At 44.5% G+C, this 13,655-nt stretch overlaps 1 protein-coding gene across 6 annotated transcripts in view; it reads left to right on the top strand.

The window, feature by feature from the left end:
• RALY (RALY heterogeneous nuclear ribonucleoprotein) overlaps positions 1-13,655 on the top strand; it is an 81,745-nt gene that overhangs the window by 30,737 nt on the left and 37,353 nt on the right. For 3 of the 6 annotated variants that reach the window (XM_060079025.1, XM_060079027.1, XM_060079031.1), the window contains one exon: positions 6,790-6,872. The exons of the other annotated variants lie outside the window; for them this stretch is intronic. The gene's annotated coding sequence lies outside the window, so the exon portion shown is untranslated. The remainder of the gene's footprint in view (positions 1-6,789; positions 6,873-13,655) is intronic. 6 annotated transcript variants of the gene reach the window in all.

The raw sequence follows: 13,655 nt of genomic DNA, 5'->3' as shown, positions 1-13,655 counted from the left end.
AGAGACCATCCCCTCATTCCTTCTTTACCTTTATATCAAACTAAATAGATTTAAACAGTTAAACTGTTTCTTGACAATCTTGTTTGATGCATCAAAAAATCCTCCAGAATAGTAGATACTATCACCCTCATTTTACAGATATGGAAAAAAGGTCCAGGAAGGTGAAATGATTTGACAAGGTCACACAATGCATTATAGGTAGAACTGGAACTAGCCTTTAGGTTTTCTCTCAGCCCAGGGCTCTCTCTGTTGATTTAGTAAGAAAGAGAGATACCTGTATATAATATGTAGATCAGACCTAAAGAGGGTTGAGCTGTATTAGGACCCAGGATCTAGAGAGTCCTGAAGGGACCTTGCCTCCTCCATCCCATTTTTACCCCAATACATTCACACACATTTGAGAAATTAAGCAGAAGGGGAGAAACACTTTTCCCTTAGGAGTCAACAAAGCTATCCTGACAGGGAGCTTTGGGGATGGGTCCAGAGGGTATCAGTATCCCCTTATCTGTAAAGAAGGTTAGACTCCCAGGGCTTATTAGCCTGGAGCAACCTTTGTAGAAGGAGCAGAGGAATAGAGGAAGAACTTTCATGTCTTCTGATCTCTGCAGGCCTCAGCCTAAACCAGGTGAGCAAGGATTAGGCTGGGGCAGGAAGGTGGTGAGAACTGAGGATGGGAGTCCTGAGGAATTTCACTTTACCTCCTGCTGACAGATTTGGTCTGGGATTTGGACAAGCAATTCCCCTCCATTTAAAATATATAAAGAGGAATTCCTACTACTGCTCTTAAAAAAAAACAAAAACAATTTTGTTTCTGGAATCAGAAGGAAAAAGAAACCTTTCTCAAAGTCTAGGTGTCAGACATTTTAATCCTGCCCTGGCACCCCCTTCCTTTTTGTTTCCTTCCTTACTTCTCTCCTTTCACCCCTTTCTTCTACCTCTCTTTTCTCTGTTAACCACCTAACTTCCTTTCATATCCTTTTCTCTTCTCACCTCTTCCCTAACTCCTGAAAACAAGAATGGGAAAAGGGTACCTTCAGCTGAGAGACTAGTAGATAGTTGATATAGATATTGGGGCTGAGAGTCAGAACATGGAGCTTGAGATTTTGGACCTTACTTCTAGACCTTAGAACAAAGGTTGATAGGGCTGGTGTTTTATTCACTCACAGGTTCCCTAAATACTTAATGTCTCCTACGTGCCAGGCTGTGTCAGATACTTGGGCATTTTAGTTAATAAGACCCTAAACCTGCCATAAGGTCACAGTCTTACGGGAAAGACATAGCAGCAGTAAACCTCTTCTTTGCTCCTCTCTTCTCTCCCCCACCCCCATTCAAATCATTGGATTTTTGAGGTAGAAAGAACTTAAGAGTTTATCTGGTCCCCTTTCATGTTGCTACATAATGAGTAAGGCAGACCATGAAGTAAGTAAGCAAGCACATTAGGCTTTGGAGTAAAGCAGACCTAGGTTCAAATCTTAGCTCTGCTACTTACCAGCTGTTTGACCTTGAATGACACACTTAGCCTCCTCCCCCATCTTGGCTATAAAATGGGCATGCCATCACTTGCTTCACAGGGTATTACAAGGGTTACCAGCATAACACCTAGCCCAGTGCCTGGTGCATAGTAGCCCACGTCTTCCTGTCACCCTGCATCAAGGCCTGGCCTAAGCCCTTGCTCTAATGAAGCTTCTGAGGCCACTTCTAGTCAGACTGATTTCTTTCTTTCTTTTTTTTTTTTAAATTAATTTCTTATTTATTTATTTTTGGCTGCACTGGGTCTTTGTTGCTGTGCACAGGCTTTCTCTAGTTGCGGTGAGTGGGGGCTACTCTTCGTTGCAGTGCGTAGGCTTCTCATTGTGGTGGCTTCTCTTGTGGAGCACGGGCTCTAGGCACGCGGGCTTCAGTAGTTGTGGCACACGGGCTCAGTAGTTGTGGCTCGTGGGCTGTAGAGCGCAGGCTCAGTAGTTGTGGCACACGGGCTTAGTTGCTCCACGGCATGTGGTATCTTCCCGGACCAGGGCTCAAACCTGTGTCTCCTGCATTGGCAGGCAGATTCTTAACCACTGCGCCACCAGGGAAGCCCCAGACTGGTTTCTTTTTCCACATTTATAATACATAGCACTTTTGAAACTGTTAGGTCCTGCCTAATGTTCTTTTATTTCAAATTTTTTAAAAAATTGAAGTATAGTTGATTTACAATGTTGTGTTAGTTTCTGGTGTACAATAAAGTGATTCAGTTATGTGTGTGTGTGTGTGTGTGCACGCACGTGCATTCTTTTTCCTATTCTTTTCCAATATGGTTTATTACAGGATATTGAATATAGGTCCCTGTGCTATATAGTAGGTCCTTGTTGTTTATTTTATATGTAGTTTGTATCTGCTAATCCCAAACTCCTAATTTATCCCTCTCCCACCCCCCTCCCTCTTTGGTAACCATAGTTGTTTTCTGTGGCTCTGAGTCTGTTTCTATTTTGTAAATATTCATTTGTATCATATTTTAGATTCCACATGTAAGTGATATCGTATCGTATTTGTCTTTCTCTTTCTGACTTCTTTCATTTAGTATGATAGTTTCCAGGTCCATCCATGTTGGTGCAAATGACATTGTTTCATTCATTCATTCATTCATTTATTTATTTATTTGCTGCGTTGGGTTTCCTTTGCTGGGCGCAGGCTTTCTCTAGTTGCGGCGAGTGGGGGCCACTCTTCATTGTGGTGCATGGGCTTCTCATTGCGGGGCTTCAGCAGTTGTGGCACGCAGGCTCAGTAGTTGTGGCTCATGGGCTCTAGAGCACAGGCTAAGTAGTTGTGGCACATGGGCTTAGTTGCTCCGTGGCATGTGGAATCTTCCTGGACCAGGGCTTGAACCTGTGTCCCCTGCATTGGGCAGGTGGACTCCCAACCACTGCGCCACCAGGGAAGCCCTGTTTCATTCTTTTTTGTGGCTGAGTAATATTTCGTGTGTGGGTGTGGGTGTGGGTGTGGGTGTATGTATGTGTGTACACACCACATCTTTATCCATTCATCTGTTGGTGGACATTTAGGTTACTACCATGTCTTGGGTATTATATATAGTGCTGCTGTGAACACTGGGGTGCATGTATCTTTTCAAATAGAGTTTTCTCCAGATAATATGCCCAGGAGTGGGATTGCTGGATCATATGGTAACTCTGCTTCTAGTCTTTAAAGGAACCTCCATACTGTTTTCCATAGTCTGCCTAATATTCTTAGTCATCCTTTGTAGGAAGCTGACACAGTCCTACCAGGACTTTACTCTGCAGTTCTTGCCAGGAGCCTAAGGATAAGATTTGTTCTCATTCATCCCTGCATCCTCTATAACCCCTAACCCAGAGTTGTGACCATGGCTAAGAAGGCCCAGGAATTGTTTTCGATTAATTGGGTAGAAGACTTGGGGTTTTGCAGCTGAAAAAAAGAGCTGTTAAAGATTTGGCTGGGTCTCCCATCTCAACCCTTCTCCTTTCCTCGCCTGTTGTCACATTGATTCTTACAAAATCCCTATATTGTAGGCTGGATGGGAATTGTATCCCCATTTTGTAGTTAAGGAATCTGAGACTCAGATTAAAACTCAGGTCTCTTGTTAGGAGATAGGTCCAGAGTAAGATAAGAGTAGTAGGGGACTACCCTGGTGGCACAGTGGTTAAGAATCCGCCTGCCGGGACTTCCCTGGTGGCGCAGTGGTTGAGAGTCTGCCTGCCATGGCAGGGGACACGGGTTTGAGCCCTGGTCTGGGAGGATCCCACATGCTGTGGAGCAACTAAGCCCATGCGCCACAACTACTGAGCCTGCGCTCTGGAGCCCGCGCAAGCCACAGCTACTGAAGCCCGCGCGCCTAGAGCCGGTGCTCCACAACAAGAGAAGCCACTGCAATGAGAAGCCTGTGCACGGCCCCGAAGGGTAGCTCCCGCTCACCCCGCCCGTGCACAGCACAGACCCAACACAGCCAAGAATTAAAAAAAAAAAAAAAAAAAAAGAATCCGCCTGCCAATGCAGGGGACACGGGTTTGAGCCCTGGTCCAGGAAGGTCCCAAATGTTGTGGAGCAACTAAGCCGGTGCGCCACAACTACTGAACCTGCGCTCTAGAGCCTGTGAGCCACAACTACTGAGCCCTCACGCCACAACTACTGAAGCCCGTGCGACTAGAGCGTGTGCTCCGCAACGAAGAGCAGCCCCCACTCGCTGCAAATAGAGAAAGCCCCCACACAGCAGCAAAGACCCAACGCAGCCATAAATAAATGCATGAATGAATGAACTCCACGCAGCAGCAAAGACCCAATGCAGCCATAAATGAATGAATAAATAAATAAACGAATGTATGTATGTAGTAGGAATTTGAACAGAAATCTTAACTGACTAGGTTTTCCTTGTCTGGAGGCAGTAGGAATCTTTACAAGGAAGAACAACAGGGGAAGTGTTCTGAAGCCTTAGTGGATGGTGAGGCCAGAGCCAGATAGTAGTCACAGCCAGAGATGTTTCAAGAACATGACAGAGAGGTAAGAAAGGGTTCAGGATAACTTCACTGAATTGCTAGGCCTTGAAGATTAAGAAGGATTTGAATATGTACAAATGAAGAGAGGCATTCCAGGCAAGGCAACAACATGGATAAAAGTATGGGAGCTGGAAAGCCCACAGTAGAGGTAAGGTAGATGATGACCAGACCCATGGTATGAGAGTCTAGAGAGCAAGGCTGAGGTGATTGGGAGCCATGACATTTTTTTGAGCAGGGGAGTGGCATTAGGAACATTAGTCTGGCATTGTGGGCTCAATAGATTGGAACAGGAGGGGTTGGGGGAGACTAGTGAAAGAGAGACCAGGGAAGAGGCTGCTGTAACAGCCTGTCCTCGTAATGTCAATAAATTCTAAGAATTATTCCAGCAGTGCAGGCAGGAGATAATGAGATCCTGAACCCAGAGGAAGTTGACACAGTAGGGAATAAAGAAGATGATTTGGATATAGAGCTGTTAAGAGACTGAAAACAAAAACAAAAACAAAAAAAACCCCTACAGGGACTTGGCAATTGTGGGAATGAGGGAAGAAGGGGCTGGAGAGCATGAGTGTACATTCTGGAGTCTAAATACGTACTTGGTGAGAGAGTGGCATGGACATATATACACTACCAAATGTAAATAGCTAGTGGGAAGCAGCCGCGTAGCACAGGGAGATCAGCTCGGTGCTCTGTGACCACCTAGAGGGGTGGGATAGGGAGGGTGGGAGGGAGGCACAAGAGGGAGGGGATATAGGGATATATGTATGCATATAGCTGATTCACCTTGTTATACAGCAGAAACTAACACAACATTGTAAAGCAATTATACTCCAATAAAGATGTTAAAAAAATGTACTTCGGAGAATTGTTATACCATTTGGTGAAACATGGGGGCTGGGAAATGGAAGATGAGTTCAGTTTGTTGACATGTTAATTGGAGGTGCTGATAGTCCTTTCCTCTTACCACCCACCCATTAGTGCATCTGCCTTTGTGCTTTGACCCTGGCCTACAGGGATCCTTTAGTTCCCCGTGTTTGCTGCTTTGTTCCAGGCGTGGAGTCCCCCACAGATCCCTTTACCCAGGTCTTAGAGCAACTGTCATTCCTTCTCTGAAATAAAATAGTACATGTAAGGTGCTTAGCCCAGTACCTAGTCTATTTCAAAGTGTGCATTAAATGTTAGTGGCTATTAAATGGCTATTGTTGTTGTGGTTATCATCATAGCTTTGTGATCACAGTATCCTCTGGAATCACCTGGCCGAAGGACTCGGGAGTCATTCAGCTGGTATTCAGTAAAAAGCTTGGACTGCAAGTAAATGGAGAGGATCTCAGACTTGGATATAAATGGGGGCTGTGAACCATGTCCGCTAGGACTAGAGAATGCGTGTCCTGGGTTTTTTCTTCTGTTTTTGAGAAGTGGTATAGTGTGTGGTTAAGAAGGCAAGCCCTGGAGGTTGGACTTCCAGGGTTAAAGTCCCAGGTCTACCATCTATTAGCTGTGTGACTTGGGGCAAATTTACTTAACTTCTCTGTCTGTTTCCCCATTAGTAAAATGGGGAAATGTAATAACACACCAACCTTACAAGAGTTTGTAAAGATTAAATGAGTTAATACAAATAAAGGGTTTACAACAGTGCCTGGCATATGCAACTATTCTCCTTACCCCAGTCATTTCTGCCCCACATTCCAAGTAATACATAGGAGTTTCTCTGTTTTCTCTCTACCCCACATTCCAAGTAATATATAGGAGTTTCTCTGTCCCTTACGCAGCAGAGGAGGAGGTGAGCAGAGAAACCTGAAATCAATCTCAAGAGTGCTTGGAAGTTTGTCCCAGCTGGGTTCCAGGTTACTGAAGCCTGGAGGAACCTCATTCTTCCCATTCCTATATTCTATGTTGACTTCTTGTTCTTTAGCATAACAAGCTTACTCTTGCCTATTGTTACCTCAGGGCTTTTGCACTTATTTCCCCTCTCTGAAACACTCTTCCCTCTGATCTTTGCAGGTCTTACCCCCTTATTTTATTCAGGTCTCTGTCTAGCAATTGCTTTTTGGAGAAGTCTTCCTTGACTGATTGATCTAAAATAGACCTCATTCTCACTCCTTGTCATTCTTTCTTTCCTGACTCTGCTTATTTTTCTTTATACCACAACCTGAAACTATATATTTAATTATTACCCTATCTTTTGCTAGGATGCAAGACATGTAAGGGCAGGAACTTTGCATGCCTTCATTGACCTAAATTCATGCCTGTTCTGAGCAAGACCCTGACTGATTTCTCTCTGTTATAGGTGAGCCCTCTTCCCTGAGACAGTTGGTACTGACTCTGTAACGCAAAAGAGGAAATTGCTGGCTGAGCTCAGCCTTGGTACTGGTGAGTGAGGGTGCCTAGGCAAACTCTGGGCAAACTTGGGCCAAGATACAAGGTAACTAGTTTGGGGCTTATTTTTACCCTTAGTACAGGTAACTTGCAGATAATTCCTCTCCTACTCCATGCCTAAGAGACTGTCATAGGCAGCCTTTTGTACTGGGAGGAGAATTGAACTTGCTTTCCTGGAGCTGCCATGAGACAGGCTGGGATTGTTTGCCATGAATAAAGCAAAGCATGCTCAATTCCTTCTGGCTTCTGCCAGCTGCTTTTCTGCTGGCGGGTATTCTGGACCTGACAGCTAAACCCCTTCTCCCTTAAGCTCTCTTAACGTGACTTCATAGCCCTTAGAGACTTTTCCTGATTTCAGTCTTGATTGTGACCTACCAAGCCCAGAGTCAGCTTCAGAAAATCCTGTGGTTTTATCAGTCCTGCAGAATGTGATCATCAGTGGAGGTGAGGACGGAGTGGTTAGTGTGGGGCTGTGTGAAGAGGGAAGTCCAGGGGATCTTAGAAGGAAGACTGCAGATGGTGAAACAGGAGGGGAAATCAACATATTAAGAACCAGTAGCGTTATGGATCCCATTTAAACTAGACAAAACCCCATCTTATAGATGAGGGAATTGAGACTCAGAAAACTGAAGTAACTTGCCCAGGTTTACACCTGGGAATCCGTAAAGCTGATATTAGAACCCAGGTCAGTCTAACTGTGAATACCATTGTTCTCTCTGCCTTGGCAGGCTTTCCTTGGAATGCTCATCTCCCTGGAATCATGATTTTTCTTATAAAGTTCAAGAAAACAGACCTCCTTAGGGATTCAGGAAGGAGGTCTAGTTATTTGAAGGGCCCAGCAGGGCAGGCAAGAGTTGGGGGGGTCCTCTCTGAGCAATGGCATTTTTAGTGAGGGGGAAAGGAAGAACCTTCAAGCAGGCGGAGGCCAAGGCTAAATATGACTGGAAGGAGAAGAAAACATCTGTAACACGTGGGATTCCATAAGCACTTGGGCCAGCACAGATGGGGACCTGGAGAGCTGAGTTGCAGTTGGAAAACCTGGGTTTTTATCTTCTCGTTCAGTATTTGCCCTTGGATAATCTCTATTTCCCTATTTGTAAATTGGAGTGCCTCACTGCACGCATATGTCTATTTTGTGTGCACCAACCATACAGGATATTGTAGACAATCAAATGGGAGATGCAAGTTGGAAAGTTTTGTGAACTGTAAAACAGCATGACTGAAATGAGAGAAGGTGAGAAGAAAGTGTTATAAGTATCCTTGGCATCTCAGTCCCTGACCTATTTGCCACCCCACTCCCCAAAGGTAGAAGGGAAGGTTTTGCCTTGGAAATTTACACTGTAAATTTTCTCCCAGACCCTTCTCCTCCTCTCCTTCTGCAGGCCCTACCCGAAGTTCAGTCTTTCCACAAGTTCAGTCTTTCCAGGGCACAGGGACAAAACCAGGCAGCAGGGCTTCCCTGGTAGCTCAGTGGTTGAGAGTCCGCCTGCCGATGCAGGGGACATGGGTTTGTGCCCCAGTCCGGGAAGATCCCACATGCCGCGGAGCGGCTGGGCCCATGAGCCATGGCTGCTGAGCCTGCCGCAATGGGAGAGGCCACAACAGTGAGAGGCCCGCGTACCGCAAAAAAACAAAACAAAACAAAACCAGGCAGCATTGGCAGCCATGATTTGCAGCATGTGGGCTGCAGAGTGCAGGTTTAAATGTGCTCACACAACCTGGCTCCAAGGCCACTGCCAGTACAGATATTATAGTTGGTTTCAAGAGTCCGTCCCCAGCATGTTAGAACAGGAGGGCTATTCCTCTTCTGGCCCTAGGTTCCCTGCCTTCCCCCAACCCCCACCCTCCAACTGCTAGTAAAAAGGCACTTGTACTGCAGCCTCATATCTTAGCAGAGGCTGTGGGCATTCCAGTTTTCCCACCATTTCTCTCGCTCTTGACCAGTGACATAGGTCACTCTCTTCTTACTCTGTAGCAAGGGGCATTCTGTTCTTCCCTCTGCCTGCCTGAGGGTGCACAGAGGCATCTGTCCTCCAACCTGATGCTCCTGGAATCCACACTGGCCAACCTTCCCTCCTATTCTGAATCTCCAGACTCTTGCTGTCCTCTCTTTCTGTCTTGGTTAATCTAATGTTCTATAGCTTCTGGCCTTTACATGGCCTGGGCATCAAGCTTGGCTTTTATTGTTTTTGTGACAACTGCCCTGTGAAGAAGTTCCACTATTGACTATTTTAAAATATGAATGATTCTATGTAAAGTACTGTATAATATACTGATACCCATATAGTATCTTATTTATCTAACATCCTCAATTTTCCAGAGTCCAACTGAAAAACAAGAAGGTAGCAAAGCATTGTCATCCTTAAGACCTTGCACAGCACTAATTTATTCCTATTTTTATGTTTTGTTGTAACAAGCTTAGCAATCTGGTTTCTAAACCTCCATAAGATTAAGAGCGGCGTATAAAAAGGGGAGGAGGAGCTGCTATATTAGCAGCAGCTAGAGGTGAGAGCTGAAAGCTAACAGTAAGGGAGAGGTAAGAGAAGAATGATAAGAAAGAGAAGTTAAAATGGGTATGAAGGTCAAACTTAAGGGGCAACAGCACTGTAGACATCTATGCATTTCAATAAGGTGGAGCTAGGTAATTTTTAAGGTAGTTCTAGGTTCTTCTTGAGGGACAGAGGTATCAGAGAATGTTTAATTATTTGTAGTATCTACTATATTATCAGGTGCTATATTGAATACATAAATTGATTTCGTTTTCATAACAGCTTGGGAGGTAGATGGTGATATTCTCATTTTATAAGTTCCAGAGACTTAGAGAGGGATACACAGGCAGTGACTGAAAGACCTAAGCTTAGAACTTAGAAGAATCTGGCTTGAGAGAACCAAGTTTTTTTCTATTCTACACTGGCTCTTTCTCCATGACCTAAAACCCTGGTCCTTCTCAGACTCTTGAGACAGTGGTTCCCACCCTCCCAACCCCGCCTTTATTCATTCTCCTGTACATGAATATCTTTTTAAAGACGTCCATTCATTCAGTGTGTATTTATTGAGTGTCCACCATATGCCAGGCACAGTTTTAAGTGTTTGAAATGTAGTTTTCTCTCTTGTATCCAAATTCTAGTGGAGGATAAACAAATGAATACATAGGAATAAAAATAAAGCAAGGTAAGGGAATAGGGAGGGACTGTGTGATGAAAGAAGGCCTCTGTGAGAAAATAAAATCTGTTCAGAAATATGTACGAGCTGAAGTAGTATGAGCTATGTGTATATCTTGGGGAATAACATTCCAGGCATAGAGTTCAGCAAGTTCAGAAGCCCTAAAACAGGAGCATGCTTAGTGTCTTGAGGAACAAAAGGAGGTCAGTGTAGCTAGAGATGAAGTGAACAATAGGGAGAGTGGATTATGGAGAAGAAGTCACAAGGGTAGACAGGGACTCAGATCGTGTAGGGCTTTATTCTGAGTGAAATAGGAAGCCACTGGAGAGTTTTGAGTAGAGGAATGACATAATCTTAACGTCCATAAAATCGCTCTGCGTGACTGTACCGGCTAAGACCTCCGGTACAATGTTGAACAGAATTGGTGAAAGCAGACATGCTTACCTTGTTCCCAATTTTTTTTTTTTTTTTTTGCGGTACGCGGGCCTCTCACTGTTGTGGCCTCTCCCGTTGCAGAGCACAGGCTCCGGACGCGCAGGCTCAGCGGCCATGGCTCACGGCCCCAGCCGCTCTGCGGCATGTGGGATCTTCCCGGACCGGGGCACGAACCCGGGTCCCCTGTATTGCCAGGCGGACTCTCAACCACTGCACCACCAGGGAAGCCCTCTTGTTCCCAATTTTAAGGAGAAAGTATTCAGTCTTTCACCATTAAGTATGATGTTAGCTGTAGGGTTTTTTGGTAGACTTCTTTTATCAGGCCAAGTAAGTTCTCTTCTATTTCTAGTTTACTCAGAGGTTTTATTATGGATGGATGTTGGATTTTGTTTGTGTGGTTTTTATTCTTTATTCTACTAACGTGGCACTATGTTATTGATTTTTGGATTTTAAACCAACCTCATTCCTAGAATAAATCCCACTTGGTTATAGTGTATAATCCTTTTTGTATGGTGTTGGTTTTGGTTTACTAATATTTTGTTGAAGACTTTTGCCTGTATTCATGAGGCACGTTTGTGTCCCACTGGAGCAGCAAGCCTGACAGAAGAGTGACTGACAGCTCCTAGAGGGCAGTTTTAAGGCCGTTGACTGTGGTAGAGAGGTAGGGATCTGAGCCTAAGAATAAGGCCAAGAGATCAAAAACCCAAGCTGGGAAACCATAAATCAGGAAACCAAGGTCCATCAGCAAGTGTGATACCCGAATCATGAGATGAGTAGGACATGAATAAAGGGGACTTACGACCTAATGGGGCAGATGCAGAAAAAAGCCCCAGAACTATCCTACAAAAGGTCACGTTAACACAAAAGCAGAAATTGCTTCTTTTGAGGTATCTGTCATTTTGGATCAGGAGTCTCTACTGGTCTCCCTTACCTTCGTCTCCCTCCCCATCTCCTCAGTTAGCGTAATATATCAAGAGTTAGTGTACTTAAGTGCATAGGGCAATAGACAAAGTTATCTACAGGATAACTGGTCTTTAGGAGGATTATGGATAACTGGCCTTTAGGAAGATTAATTAACTCCATCTTTCCCACCATTGTGTATATTCTTAAAAACCTCAGGCTGTATGCTGCTGGGGAAAGAGAGGAAGCTTTAAAACCAAAGATTTGAATCCTTGCTGTGACATTCATTTCCTTTGTGACTAACCTCTCCGAGCTGTAGTTTCCTCCTCTGCAAAATGGGACAATAATGCCTATACAGTTATTGTGATGCTAATAGGAGATGATGGAAAAAATGCCTGGCCTGGATTGGTGTTCAGCCACTAGTGGTTTAAATAAATTCTGATACCCTGTGTTCAGTGTCAGACTGTAGTAGAAGGTGAGTATTGTGACCCAGGCTCTTAAGCCTGTTCTACTAACTCAACTTTGGGAAAGCATTTAATATCTCTGGCCCTCAGTTTCCTCAGCTCCAAAAAGAGGGAATGAAGTAGAAAGTTGATCTGTAATTGCTGGTATGTCTCTTCCAGTTCTGTGCCTCCAAAGGCACTTTGTCTGTCATTCAAAGGAAAAAAAGAGGAGGGGGCCAAAAGAGAAGACTCAGATTCAGTCCTGCTTAACGCTGCAGCAGAGACAGAAAGGAAGAGCCATTACCTACAACGAGAAGTGTTTGGGAGTCGGCTGCAGGGGCAGTGACCTGCCTGTCACTCAGCATTTGGAAAAAAAATATCAGTGAGAAAATCAGAATGGCCTGGAATGTTGGAGACTGGGTAGATAACGAGTATGAGAGAGTCCATGAGGCGTAGAACCCAGTTTGTGCTCTGTCACCCACGTTCTGGGTGTTCCCAGTAAAGCTGTTTCTCTTTTTGCAGCCTCCATATCCCCATCTGTAAAATGAATTAGGCAATGTATTCTCCAAGGGCCTCTTCAGGGCTTCCTAAAATTTCATTGTCCGCTCTCTTCTGGCTCTCAAGTTGGCTTGTACTCCGCTTTTGCTCTTGGTGTTGAGGATTTCATTTATAGGAGAAGGCTTCTTAACTAGCAGGTTAGCACTACAGTATATATTTAGAATGCTCTTGAAACCACAATTTCAGGCTGCTAAGAATCATACAGTTTTCAAGTCCTCAAATGCCTTGGTCCACCTGGTTTCACCCCGTCAGTTAACACTGAGAGATGATGCAATAGAGTGGAAAGACTACTGGCTTTAACAGCAGACCTGGAATTCAGATGCCTGCCTGTATTAGCTTAATTTCTCTGAGCCATAGAAAATGAGGATAGTGATAATAGAGTAGGCATGTAAAGAATTGTTATTATTTGGAGGAGAAAGAAAAAACTGAGGCCTGAGAGATGATGTCGCCTGCTCAGAGTCACTCTCAGACCATCACCTAGGTCTCTTGTGTCTCAGTCCAGGGTTTTCTCCTCTGGAACCAAGGTCAGCTGTACCCATACGTAGGTAGTAGCAAAGATTGGAACTGAAAGCTTGTCAGCTTTCTTAACATCTCTGCCAACAGTCTTCTCAATTCCCCTGTGGCGTGTGTCAATAACACAGCCCGTACTTGTTTTAGAAACAAGCTCTTCATAAGCACTCCTGTTTGATTTGCTTTGGCTGGTACAGGATCCAGATGCTCTTAGAATAGCACAACAGACTCTCCAAATCAGCCCATTCCCATTCTGAGCCTCTCATGGCTCTGATCTACTCGCTGGGGTTCGTCCCCTAGTCCTCCCTACCTGTCATGTGAATCACGTTCAGTCATCTTTTGCTATTTGCCCTTTCCCTGTTGATGGAAGTCACATTTATCAAGTGCCTACTATGTGCCAGGTATTGTCATAGGTGTTTTAAGTTAAAATTATCTTCGTTAATCTTTATAACTCATTAAGTTATTAATAGCTCCAGAGGAAAAAGCTGAGGCTCAGTGAAGTAAATGAATTTGCCAGAGTTCATATACTTAGTCTGTGAAAGAGCTGGGTTTTGAACTCAGGTCCTCCTCCTTCCATAGACCCCATGCATTTAGTGTATAATAAGCTCCTTCCTGAGTATCATACTGCCTCTGGCCTCTGCCCTTCCAGGAGGGTAGAGTGTTCAAGAGTGCCCAGGAAGGGGTATGCAGTGGCTTTAGTATAACGGGAATATCTCCATGCCTTCAGTGCATTTTCCCATGAGTTTCTTCTGCTCTGCCCTGCCTCAAA

The sequence above is a fragment of the Mesoplodon densirostris genome, chromosome 16, assembly GCF_025265405.1.
Source record: "Mesoplodon densirostris isolate mMesDen1 chromosome 16, mMesDen1 primary haplotype, whole genome shotgun sequence".
Classification (NCBI taxonomy): Eukaryota; Metazoa; Chordata; class Mammalia; order Artiodactyla; family Ziphiidae; genus Mesoplodon; species Mesoplodon densirostris.
This window is presented reverse-complemented; position numbering and strand designations above follow the sequence as displayed.